Consider the following 13,786-nt stretch of genomic DNA (forward strand, 5'->3'; position numbering starts at 1 on the left):
GATAACAACAACAACATTTATTTATATAGCACATTTTCATACAAAAAGTAGCTCAAAGTGCTTTACATAATGAAGAAACGAAAAATAAAGACAAAATAAGAAATTAAAATAAGACAACATTAGCTAACATAGAAAAGGAGTACGGTCCGATGGCCAGGGATTACAGTAAAAACAAAAAAAAAAAACTCCAGACGGCTGGAGAAAAAAAATAAAATCTGCAGGGGTTCCAGGCCACGGGACCGCCCAGTCCCCTCTGAAGGTTTGACACAAGACTTACATCTTTATATAGGTTCATAGGTCATTGGGTAGCTTTTGGCGAAAGAACATTTGAACGAGAGAGGCTGTGATATATTTGCAAGGTGTATAAACAATTTAATCAAAGACTAGATAATGCAAGAGTAGAAGGTTTAACAGAGGCCAAATTTAACAGTTCAGATTATATATTAGACATTCATATTAGTGAATATGGTTAGAACCTGGTTAATAAAATTACATATAATAATGTAATTACTAACTAGTAAGGAGTCATTAATGGTACAAACTTCTAGAAGCTAAAATTAATTTTTTTAGTTCTTGAAGCATTAAAAATAAACACAAAAATTTTGAGTTGGTCATATAGAAATGGTACTTTTGTTTGTTTATTGATTTGAAACTTACTGCATAATTTCAGCATTGAAAGTCACAGTTATTTATAGACTAGCAAAATACCCGCGCTTCGCAGCGGTGAAGTACTGCATTCAAATTTTTATTAAGAAGAAAATTAAACCTTTTTAAACTGTGGGACAATATGCCAATAATTATTTGTTAAGGATCTCTTTGTATGCCATGTTGTCAGTTCGGCCCTCCGGTTGTAACATGACCAAGCTGTGCGCTGAGCTTACTCTTGAGCATGCAACTTACAGTTGGCCATGTGAACAGTAATCATGTCTCAAATCTGACAGCTTGGATTGCTGCTGTCATAATCTGTTTGAGTTTCATGGTTTGTTTCAATTACGACAGTATTTGCAGGATTTGTTGTGTTGAAGTGACATTCGGCATCTGTCAAGCGTTGTAAGCACACAACCGGTTTCATTGATAAAATCACATCCAGCTTTTGAGAGTTTAAACATTCATAAACATCAAAGTGTCCACTACTGAAATCGTCACCTGTGAATCTAAGATGTTTAAGAGGCATTGGTGGTTGTCGAAAGGTGTAAAATATTTGGCCATTTCGGTACACTTGAAAGCGACAACCGAACAATTCAGCGGCAACCATCAACTCACATGCAGAACCATAGGTGAAGGGCTTAAGCATTTCACTCTTCTAGTGCTCCTGTGTAGTATAATTATCTCCTGTACCGTCATCAGTCCACACCTTGAACCTGTCCCAGTCATTCAATACATAAGACACAATGTTCCTCCGGATATCAAGAGTGAGCCTGATATGGCTGTGCAATATGTAACAAAGAGAATGGAAAAGGTAGGTGGTATCTCCGGGCATGGAAACCACTCGGTAAGTGACAGTTCTTTGATCGATAGAATTTCTTGAAGATGGGCCCATAAGTAACAAAGACTGTTGAAAAGTTCAAAATGGCGGCCGACAGTGGCATCATACTACCGAAATAAGTACGTACATTGGTTTCAGTTAGTGGAGGGAAGCCGCCTACCAAATTTCGAGAAGATGGGGCCATAAATAAGAAAGTTCAACATGGCGGACGTTGTTGACCGTTATGACCATTACGCGTAGAATTTCGAAATGAAACCTGCTAAACTTTTGTAAGTAAGCTGTAAGGAATGAGCCTTGCAAATTTCAGCCTTCTACCTATATGGGAAGTTGGAGAATTAGTGATGTTGGAAAATTCAATATGGTGGCTGACAGTGGCGTCATACAACCGAAATAAGTATGTACATTGGTTTCGGTTAGCGCAGGGAAGCCGCCTACCAAATTTCGTGAAGATAGGGCCATGAATAAGAAAGTTCAATATGGCGGATGTTGTCGACCGTTATGACCGTTACGCGTAGAATTTCGAAATGAAACCTGCTTAACTTTTTTAAAGTAAGCTGTAAGGAATGGGCCTGCCAAATTTCAGCCTTCTACCTACACGGGAAGTTGGAGAATTAGTGAGTGTGGAAAATTCAATATGGCGGCCGACAATGACGTCATACCACCGAAATAAGCACGTACATTGGTTTTGGCTAGCGCCGGGAAGCCACCTACCAAATTTCGTGAAGATGGGGCCATAAATAAGAAAGTTCAACATGGCGGACGTTATCGACCGTTATCGACCGTTATGACCGTTACGTGTAGAATTTCGAAATGAAACCTGCTTAACTTTTGTAAGTAAGCTGTAAGGAATGAGCCTGCCAAATTTCAGCCTTCTACCTACACGGGAAGTTGGAGAATTAATGATGAGTCAGTGAGTGAGTGAGTGAGTGAGTGAGTGAGTGAGTGAGTGAGTCAGTCAGTGAGTCAGTGAGGGCTTTGCCTTTTATTAGTATAGATACATATTGGTTATTGGTTACGAATTGTTTGCAAAAGTTACCAAGAAAGAAAAGATGCACATACACAGTATATTGGTGATTAGAATTATGAATAGGAGGAACATAAATAATAAAGATAAAACAAAAATGAATAAGTAAAACAGAGGAGATAAAATTGCCACATGGATTTATATGTGCTGGTATGATGCATAAGAATAAATTTAAATACAGCTGTCCATTAATATGACATAGTGATAAGAGATACCTCACTGAATTCTAATGGTGGTAAAAGACACTTCGCTGAATGCTAACAATGGACAGGCATATGATTTAAATAAAGACACATAGACAAGATAGGCAAGCTGAAAATGGTGCCGATGAAGGGCGCATATACATTTTGAATGTAAAACTTCTACAGATGGTGGACTAGGCTACTTCTTAATAATTATGTTTTGTTTAAATTGAAAAGATGAAGACATTACACTAGCAGTGTATTATAAATGATCTACTTTATTATACAATTAAAAAAGCAAGTTTAGGTAGGATTGCTATAGCAATCATCATCATCATCAATTATCTAAACATAAACTGGGAAACCCCAGCATGCAGAGGAGCTCCAGTTTCAAAGGTATAATAAATGACTGTAGGTCAAGGCACCAGTAAGAAGAGAAGCCTGTGTAGACTGTTTATCTCCTAAGAAGAGATTATATTTAATTCCAGGAAGGCACGTTTCACATAAATACAATAAAAGCTTAAAACAAAAACTTTGATAAACTTGAAAAGGTACAGACTGTTCACAAGCTGTGAAATTAGTGTAAAAGTACACTTTTTATCATTTAGGAATAATCCATTCAAATAAGTGGAAGAAATTGGAGAACATAATGGATCTCCTCAGTGGAGAAGTAAAGTGACAAGAAAGAAATTAAGGAAAAGCCATCATCAAATCACCTAGAAGAACAAATGACTCCAGTTCAAACCATGGGGCATATGAAGCACAGTTAAAAAGGAAGTTAGAATAATATTGGAGATAATACAAAAGTCAACTTAAAGAGGTTCTTTCATTATTTAAGGACTGTGAGATTTGTCAAGGAGGTACTGAAGTATATAATGAATATCTATCCATTTACTAATCTATGCTAATAAACAGCAAAGCCCTCACTGACTCACTGACTCACTGACTCACTCACTGACTCATCACTAATTCTCCAACTTCCCGTGTAAGTAGAAAGCTGAAATTTGGCAGGCTCATTCCTTACAGCTTACTTACAAAAGTTAAGCAGGTTTCATTTTGAAATTCTACACGTAACGGTCATAACGGTCGATAACGGTTGACAACGTCCGCCATGTTGAACTTTCTTATTTATGGCCCCATCTTCACGAAATTTGGTAGGCGGCTTCCCTGCGCTAACTGAAACCGATGTACGTACTTATTTCAATGATATGACGCCACTGTCGGCCGCCATATTGAACTTTCCAACATCACTAATTTTCCAACTTCCCGTGTAGTGTAGAAGGCTGACCCCATCTTCACGAAATTTGGTAGGAGGCTTCCGTGCACTAACCAAAACCAATATACGTACTTATTTCAGTGGTATGACGCCACTGTCGGCCGCCATATTGAACTTTCCAACGTCACTAATTCTCCAACTTCCCGTGTAGGTAGAAGGCTGAAATTTGGCAGGCTCATTCCTTACAGCTTACTTACAAAAGTTAAGCAGGTTTCATTTCGAAATTCTACGAGTAACGGTCATAACAGTCAACAACGTCCGCCATGTTGAACTTTCTTATTCATGGCCCCATCTTCATGAAATTTGGTAGGCGGCTTCCCTGCGCTAACCGAAACCAATGTACATACTTATTTCAGTGGTATGACGTCACTGTCAGCCGCCATATTGAACTTTCCAATGTCACTAATTCTCAAACTTCCCGTGTAGGTAGAAGACTGAAATTTGGCAGACTTATTCCTTACAGCTCACTTACAAAAGTTAAGCAGGTTTCATTTTGAAATTCTACACGTAACGGTCATAACGGTCGATAACGGTCGACAACGTCCGCCATGTTGAACTTTCTTATTCATGGCCCCATCTTCACGAAATTTGGTAGGCGGCTTTCCTGCGCTAACCAAAACCGATGTAGGTACTTATTTCGGTGGTATGACGCCACTGTCGGCCGCCATATTGAATTTTCCAAACATCACTAATTCTCCAACTTCCCGTGTAGGTAGAAGGCTGAAATTTGGCAGTGTCATTCCTTACAGCTTACTTGCAAAAGTTAAGCAGGTTTCATTTCGAAATTCTACACATAACGGTCATAACGGTCGATAACGGTTGACAACGTCTGCCATGTTGAACTTTCTTATTTATGGCCCCATCTTCACGAAATTTGGTAGGTGGATTTCCTGCACTAACCGAAACCGATGTATGTACTTATTTCGATGGTATGACGCGACTGTCGGCCGCCATATTGAACTTTCCAAACATCACTAATTCTCCAACTTCCCGTGTAGGTAGAAGGCTGAAATTTGGCAGGCTCATTCCTTACAGCTTACTTAGAAGAGTTAAGCAGGTTTCATTTCGAAATTCTACGCGTAACGGTCATAACGGTCAACAACATCCACCATGTTGAACTTTCTTATTCATGGCCCCATCTTCACGAAATTTGGTAGGAGGCTTCCCTGCGCTAACCGAAACCAATGTACGTTCTTATTTTGGTGGTGTGACGCCACTGTCAGCCGCCATATTGAACTTTCCAACGTCACTAATTCTCCAACTTCCCGTGAAGGTAGAAGGCTGAAATTTGGTACTTATTTCGGTGGTATGATGCCACTGTCAGCCTCCATATTGAACTTTTTAACGGTCTTTGTTACTTATGGGCCCATCTTCAAGAAATTTGGTACGCGGGTTGTCATCGCTAACTAAATCCTACTTACATACATATATACGTCCATAGCCTGCAGCTCGGTCACCGTGTGAAGCGGCGTTGGGTCCCCCATCCCAACGCCTCCCACGTTGTTGGCTGCCTGCCTATATAAGGCCGTCCGTCGCTCCATCCTCTACATTCCCTGCCTTGCTTTGCCACGAGATTCACGTCTCCCTGCTGATAACTACAGCCTTTTTATTTAATCCACGGCTTCTCCGCTGTTTTATTGTTCATTTATTACGATTGTAGTTATTGTGTAGGTATTTTAGACTTACTTTACATTGTTCAGGTACCCATTTCCTTTATCATTCCAACAGTACCCCCATTAACATTTCTATCGCTTTGATCACCATCGATCAAAGAACTGTCACTTACCAAGTGGTTTCCATGCCTGGAGATGACACCTGCCTTTTCCATTCTTTTTGTTACATATTGCACGGCCATATCAGACTCACTCTTGATATCCGGAGGCACATTGTGTCTTATGTATTGAATGACTGGGACAGGTTCAAGGTGTGGAGTGATGACGGTACAGGAGATAATTATTCTACACAGGAGCACTAGAAGAGTGAAATGCTTAAGCCCTTCGCCTATGCATCTGCATGTGAGTTGATGGCTGTCACTGAATTGTTTGGTTGTCGATTTCAAGTGTACTGAAATGGCCAAATATTTTACACCTTTGGACAACCGCCAATGTTTCCTAAACATCTTTGATTCACAGGTGACAATTTCAGTAGTGGACACTTTGATGTTTAGAAATGTTTAAACTCTCAAAAGCTGGATGTGACGTTATCAATGAAACTGGTTGTATACTTACAACGCTTGACAGATGCCAAATGTCTCTTCAACACAAGTCCTACAAATACTGTCGTACTTGAAATAAACCATGAAACTCAAACCTATTATGATAGCAGCAATCCAAGCTGTGAGCTTTGAAACAAGATTACTGTTCACATGGCCATTGTTCGTTGCAAGCTCAGCGCACAGTTACAGCTTGGTCATATTACAACTGGAGGGCCGAACTGACAACGTGGCATACAAAGAGATCCTTAACAAATAATTATTGGTATATTTTCCCTCAGTTTAAAAAGGTTTAATTTTCTTCTTAATAAAAATTTTAAAGTAGTACTTCGCCACTGCGAAGTATAAGATATAAATAAATGATATACAAAAACATTCACTATACTAAGGGGTATAAGCTATGCGAAAATGTTGGCAATTAAATGATGATGTGAGGGAATTACTAGGGGTAACTGTGGTTTTAAAATTAGTTCTTCAACAAGACCACAAGTGCATGGTTGAAAGTGTAGATTTCGCATGAGGAATGGGAAGTGCTTTTTTGCTTATACAGCTGCCTATTAAGGGTATTGTGTCTAGGCCTGGAGGGATATCCAGACAATTTCTCTCTCTTTCCCAGGATAAAGGGTGAGAAATATGGAGGCAATGGAAATTTTAGGCGTTCATCTGGCAATTCTAGATCTGAGGTACTGGCACTTGGTGTTGAGACATTAACAGGTTTGGTTTACCAATTGTAGGTCATTGTCTCATGAACCCTTCAATGAAACCCCTAATTTGACACCCCCCCCACCTCTACCTTTGAGACCAGGAAAATTTAAGAATCTAGACCACATTAATATTAAAAAGGTTTATCTTATTAATTAAAATACAAAAATAAAATACAAAGATAAATGATTAAATGCAAAATATAAGTCTATTATACTAAAACCGTTTTCTGTCATGTCCACGATAATTCTGTTTTCACTTTCACTTGTTATAAGATTCATATTTACTATTATCTAACAAAGGATTATTATGATTACTTAATCTTTTGTTTCAAAGCATAATATTTAAAGAATAACGCTACTTAATTCAAAAGTTCACTTTTTTGTGCAGCACTTGACAATGGATCTTCTTTAATTCTAACCCTTATGCCTAGCTCATTACTTAATTTTAAACTTTCCAAAATAAACACCACATCTTGACATGCAAGTTTCATTCTTTTATTTACTGAGTCTCTTGGTCTGGTTCTGCTCTTACGCTGAGCTCTAGCTGGAGGACTGTGTGGTCTGTTTTCTTCACAATAGGTTATCTAAATGTGGCACATTATGGACTTCAAATACCAACTCAGTGATATTTATGAATAGGAAATAGCAAGTTACGATACAGCAAATGGCCTGTTCTTTTAAAATATTTCATATTGCAGTAGCCTTTTGAATGATGGACATAATAACTTTTATTTTATATATGTGACCAGCTGAATGATTCCATCCAATATCCAATTTCCTGGACATATCCATTGAAAGAGGTAACAATGCCACCTTGATTACAGGTGTTTATTGTAAGGAATGTTATGCAGACAAAATATTACATTTTAATAGCAATCACCCATCATCACATAAACAGCTGTGTTAAGACTATATTCAGAAGAGTTCATATCCACCGTAATACTAAGGAGACTAAAGAAAATGAAAGGCGTTATCTTCTCCAACTGTTCACTTTAAACAGCTACCCACAGGCATTCATCAGACAATGCTTACAAATGAGACGCCAGATTTCTCACAATATGCATATTTGCACATCCACCTTAATAAAAGGATACATCTCTGGGATGAATTCTCTAGAAACACAAGGTTTTATTTTTATTATTTTACTAGGGGGCTCTGCCCCAAGCTCGCTTCGCTTGCCCACCCCTGGGTTTGGTTTACCGGATATACAATTTAAATAGATTGTTATCTTCATGGGAATTGTTGGATATGCATTTTTTTCACTTTTACTTTCAAACTTTTGTAAAAACAATACTTGTCCTTTATTTCAGGCCGCAGGCGTGGTTACATCTCTTTCTCGCTAGATGTACAGTATAATGCTGCTTGTGTTGTGTAGGGGGGAGGCTGAATGGACGCTAAGGAGATGCTGTCAGATCATCTGCTGGCTTGCTGCTGCTGGCAAGCTTTGTGTTCTGTTTGTCCTGCTGCACGGCAATCATTTCAAAGCCTGTACAGCAGCTGTCCTTTTGCCACTTTGCGTCTCTGCTGCTCGTATTGTGAAGGGGGGTCTTAACGCAGGCTAAGGAGAAGCAGTCGGATCATCTGCTGGCTTGCTGCTGTTGCTGCTGCTGGCGAGCTGTGTGTTCTGCTCGTCGTTGTTTTAAGAGCTGGGAGCACATGAAGCGTGTCTGCCAAAAGCATTCCAACAACTGCTAGGTTAGATGTCCGTGAACTTGTTTTAAATGTTGTCTCACTGCCTTGTCTCGCGTGACACTAAAGTGTCTCTCACGGGACGTCAAATTGTATTCTGAGAAGATCACGTCTCTTCTCCCTAGTCTCCCTCCCAAGATTTTTTTTTATAATAGAGAGATTTATTTTTTATTCTGTTAACAAGCACAAGAGAAAACACCACCATGATGCAGATTCAGCCATTAAGCCTTTTTACAGCACACAAGCATCATGGCTCCAACCCGTTCCTTTTCATAATTTCATAATTTTACATCCTTTTGGTTTTTATGCTGCATTCATCATATGGTGGAGCTAGGAAATCTGAAGTCACAATTGCATCATTTGTAACATGCGTGTGTCTGCAATACCCAAGTGGGAAAGTAAACATGGATGCCTCATGAAAGCTGGTGTTTCAGCAACAAACACATATTAATAGTTCTATAGTCTGGATCAAAGAAGAAACCGATGAGCAAGAAGGCACCTGTTTGAAAAGGATTTTATGCTCTTGGCCACAATGGAAGGTACAATTAAAAAACTGCAGAAATTAACAAACAGTAGCGCATGTAAAGCTAACCTCGGTTAATCTGTTACCAATCATTATAGTAATGTTAAAGTTTAACTTCTTAAAATACCTTCTAATGGATTGAAGTGATTTACTGAAAATACATTCTTCTAATAAACAAATTAAACCTATAAAGTGTTACTGTACTTCCTATTCATGGTGTAAGTCACTATCTCGGATTGACGTGATAATCTGAAATCAGACAAACTCAGAATTGAGAGACCAACTCTGCATTTGCAAGTAGGAATTCTGAGCTCGATGCATGTTTTCTTCCCATTTTCCAAGTTGAATGAGAAAAATTACAAGTTCTGAGTTTTAGTCAAATGCAGCATTAGCTTACTGCAGAAACAAAAAGCTTTTTGGGACATTCATCTGAATTAATTTAAAGTAGGATTGCTTTTGGCAGCCTGTGAAATAACTTGGTACAAAGAGGCAACAGTGATGCAGAGAATGTGATTTTTACAAAGTAAGCAAACATTTAGAGCAGTAAATAGAAGATCAAAATGAGTAATATTTGAAGGCAGTATGTTAATAGATTTGTTCTACCTGTGCTCTAGAGTTAACATTTGTAGTTGAGGGAAGAACAGCAAGTTCCGTGAAGAAACGATGGGGCACCAACCCGGTCGTCCCTGTTTAATCAAATGAAAACAATTTAACCAAAAGTAGGCGTTCTGGGCACAAAATGAAGCAGAACAGTCCACAAACCAAAGAAAGGAAGCAGTCAGGCTTTGTAATGTGCTCTGTCAGTCACCAGGTAGGAGCTCTGTCCTGTGGTGTTCTGTATACACAGAGTGACACCTCCTTCGGTTGGCCTCAGGATTTATAGGTGGCAGACCAGTAAGGGTGGAGTTAAATACCCTCATTGGGCGAATTCCTAGTACTGCAGAGGGAACAGAAGGCCAAGTTAGTTCCAGCACCCCCTCTTGACCATAGTTGGTATTACATACCTCAGATGACCCCGGAGAGTGATCCACAGACATGCATGTATGACACATGTTAATTCTGGTTGCTCTGTTTATAATTGTCCTAAGAAAGAACTGTAGAAAAAAGTATAAAATATCCAACACTGCTCTCTGGATTGTTTCCTCTTAAAAAGAAAAGAGCAAAGTAACTATATAATTTTAATGCAGCAAATAGTTTAGATGTTTAAAGTGCAAGTGAGAAGAGCAGTCAGGCCTATTGGGGTTACCATTTAGTGCTTAGAGGGCTGTGTTTTGGGTTATAGTCAGGAAACAATCCAAAAAGTCAAAACCAAAACCAGAATTTCTTTCATTTAGAACAAAATGTAGGAGTGTCTGGAAGACATCTCTCTCTTATAAAGATTATTCACCAGACCACAGTTCCTGACATCATACATATGTTAGCGCATAGGCCACACTCTAATAATATGTGACATCATAGTGGCCCATTCCAAAATGGTGCTGCTTGATGATATCACAGATATATATCTTAAAACATTGTGAAAAAATAAACAAACAATTAAAAGGGAAAACACAATATCAACACATTATTATTTTATTGAATCCTATTATTTTTAATTGAATTATCTGAAACTGCCCTGTGAAAGCTAAGGCTTTGCAATGGATGAACAAAGTCATCACACATCTACCTTACCTAAGAAAATGCCTCCTGCTCTCCGATAAAAAAATAAATAAAACAGTCCTTAGAGGCTTCATTAAAACATTCTTAGACAATCATGTTGTTCTCTTAGCCTTCTATAAGGAGTATATATGTAATCGGAATATAAGTTTAATACAGTATGTCACTGTGCTATGTGCAAATATTTTAAATCTACTTTTCCTTTCTAATCACATGTACAGCTAACATAAAGCCAGATTTAGCACATAGGAGTTCACCATGTAAGAACTGCTAGGCAAGCTTTTTAAGACAAGACAAGTTAAGGAAAACTGCGAAATGGGAATTGTACTATTTCTGTGTGTCAGAGTCAGCATGACATTGGATCTTCTTTTCCTTTTTTGGAATGGCATGATTTAGCTAAGTGGGGGCCAGCACATGGAGAAAGAGTATAAAGCCTTGGAACATTGCCCAGCACACCTTTGAAGCCGACGGACAGATTGGAGATACCGGAAAATCTTTCCAACGCAGCGACGAAAATGGCAGACTCTACACAATGGGCCCCACTACCCAAAAGGTGTTGTCATGGCTTCCTTGTCTATTATGCCACATAAACTGTCATTAAAGAAAGCTAAGTTATTTCTCCTATGTGATTTCTTACCGCCATATCACTAAGAGAGGGTTATCGCCTTTTTATGTTATAGCTATATAGTTTCGGGTTATATAACATGCCGCAATTACAAAAGAACTTATTCCAACCAGGGAGCTAGCACCCCTTTCTGGATGCAATGTACGTGGAAGAAAAAGCCATATTAAAATCATACTAAACATACTGTATTTCCTTGCCTAAATGGCTCCACCAAGGTTTTGGAATTTGTAAAAAACACATTTCAAGGGGGTGACATCACAGTGCAATTCTTACTGCTACCACTTCATTAATCTTGCATTCTAGACTTGAATCTCAGAATGTCAATAGTGTGAGATTTTCATGTTCTCCATGTGTTTTCTTTGGTTTTCTTTTGAGTGCTCTCTGTCTTGCACACAATGGGACTCTGGCTTGGATTGAGCAGATTTGAGAATTACTTTTCCAGGGATTGTGCACCTCCTATTAGACAAATGTATTGATAACTATGGAAGACTTCAGGTATAGCCCATTTTTGTGGCAAATATTCACATTTATAGGCTAGGTATAAAAGTTCATTTTTTAAAGCTTTTACTTTATATTATTCACTTTACTAGATGAATGGACTTAGAATCTGTATGAGAAAACAAGGAAAGTGGCAAGATGACTTTTTACAAAACAGTTTCAAATGCTTGTTAACATACTGATGTCCTGAAGCTCACAAGAGAATCCTTAACACTGTAGGGTCTTCTTGCATCTCTCCCTTAGTTTAACATTTTTCATGTGAAGATGGTGCAGTGGTGGTACTGCTGCCCTTCAGTAAGGAGATCAGGATTTGCATCCTGGGTCATCCCTGTGGGGAGTTTACACATTCTCCCTGTGTCTGTGTGGACTTCCTCTGGGTGCTCCGCTTTTTTCCCACTGTCCAAAAGAATGCAGGTTAGGTGTATTGGCAACACTAAATTAGACTTAGTGAGTTTATGTGTGTGTGTGTGTGTGTGTATGTGTATGTTTTCTCTGTCCAGTGTTTGTTCCTGCCTTGTGCTCTATGCTAGCTGGGATAGGCTCCAGCACCCTCCAACTACCCTGGTCTGGATTAAGCAGGTTAGAAAATGACATGAATTGTTAGGAGAAGGAGATGCCCTACTGTTAGGGACAATTAGTGACATAACATTAATGTAAGTCATGGCACACTTACAATATGGTAAAAAGTTAAAAGCAATAAAAATTATCTAATATCTTTTAAATATTTTCAATGTGTGATATATAACCTGCAGTACAAATGGCTTTAGTGCCAAATGTAATCAGTTTTTTTAGCTTCACTTGATCCACTTAACCCTGAACTATATTACATGGGTTTGAAAATTAATGGAGGGATATTTTTCACTGAATAGCATAATGGGTCAGTACATTGGGTTATTATTGTTTTATAGGGTTATTACTGCCACATGGACAGGGTACAGTGAAATTCTTCTTTGCATATGCTAATCAATATGCAACACGTTGCCAGCCTCCAGCACGATGAAGTGAGTATAAGTTGTTAGCACCACCTTTCGTTCTTTCACATTTTCATTTTTTCCTTATGTACTCCTCCTTCCTAGACAAAAACAGCTGACTTTGTTAGTGACTCAAAATTTGCCCACTCTGAGCAAATATTGACAAATAGATTGCATAGAAGTTTGAAGTGGTGCTGCTGCTTTTCTTGGGCCAGTCAAAAGGTGAATTGAATATATTTGCACCCTTACAAATATCTGTAAATATTCTTACAAATGGAGATAAATCTCATGCAGAGACACCTGAACTACAAAAAATGTATCCTAGTAGTAGTTATATCTATACATAAAAAACAAAAGAAATTTGACAAACAAGAGGAGACCATTCAGTCCATCAAGCCTGTTTGGTTAACTTATAGTTAAGCTGTCCCAATATCTCATCCATATTTTTCTTAAAGGTTGTCAAGGTTTCTGCTTCAACTACATCTCTTGGTAGATTGTTCCAGACTCCCACTACTCTTTCATAAAGAAGTGCTTCATGCCTTCAGTTTTAAATGTACTTTGAGTATGTGATTCACCATTAAGCTCAAAGAATGTTGCTGGATGTATTTTATCAGTGCTTTTAAGGAATTAAATACCTGGATTAGGTCCCCATGCAGTCTCCTCTGCTTAACAGGTTTAACTCTCTGAGTCTGTCACAGTAGGACATGTCCTTAAGACCTGGGGTGCACTTGGTTGCTCTCCTCTGCACATCTTCAAGTGCTGCTGTGTCTTTCTTGTGGCATCATGACCAGAACTGCACACAATAATCCAGATGCTGTCTTACTAGTGCATTATATAGTTTGAGCGTAATGCTCCTTGAATTAAATTCATTAAGATTTATAAAGGGGGAGTGGATGGAACTTGGTGTACGCACATTTCCAGTTGTGTCCGTACACCCTGT

The sequence above is a fragment of the Polypterus senegalus genome, chromosome 1 (assembly GCF_016835505.1).
Source record: "Polypterus senegalus isolate Bchr_013 chromosome 1, ASM1683550v1, whole genome shotgun sequence".
NCBI lineage: Eukaryota > Metazoa > Chordata > Cladistia > Polypteriformes > Polypteridae > Polypterus > Polypterus senegalus.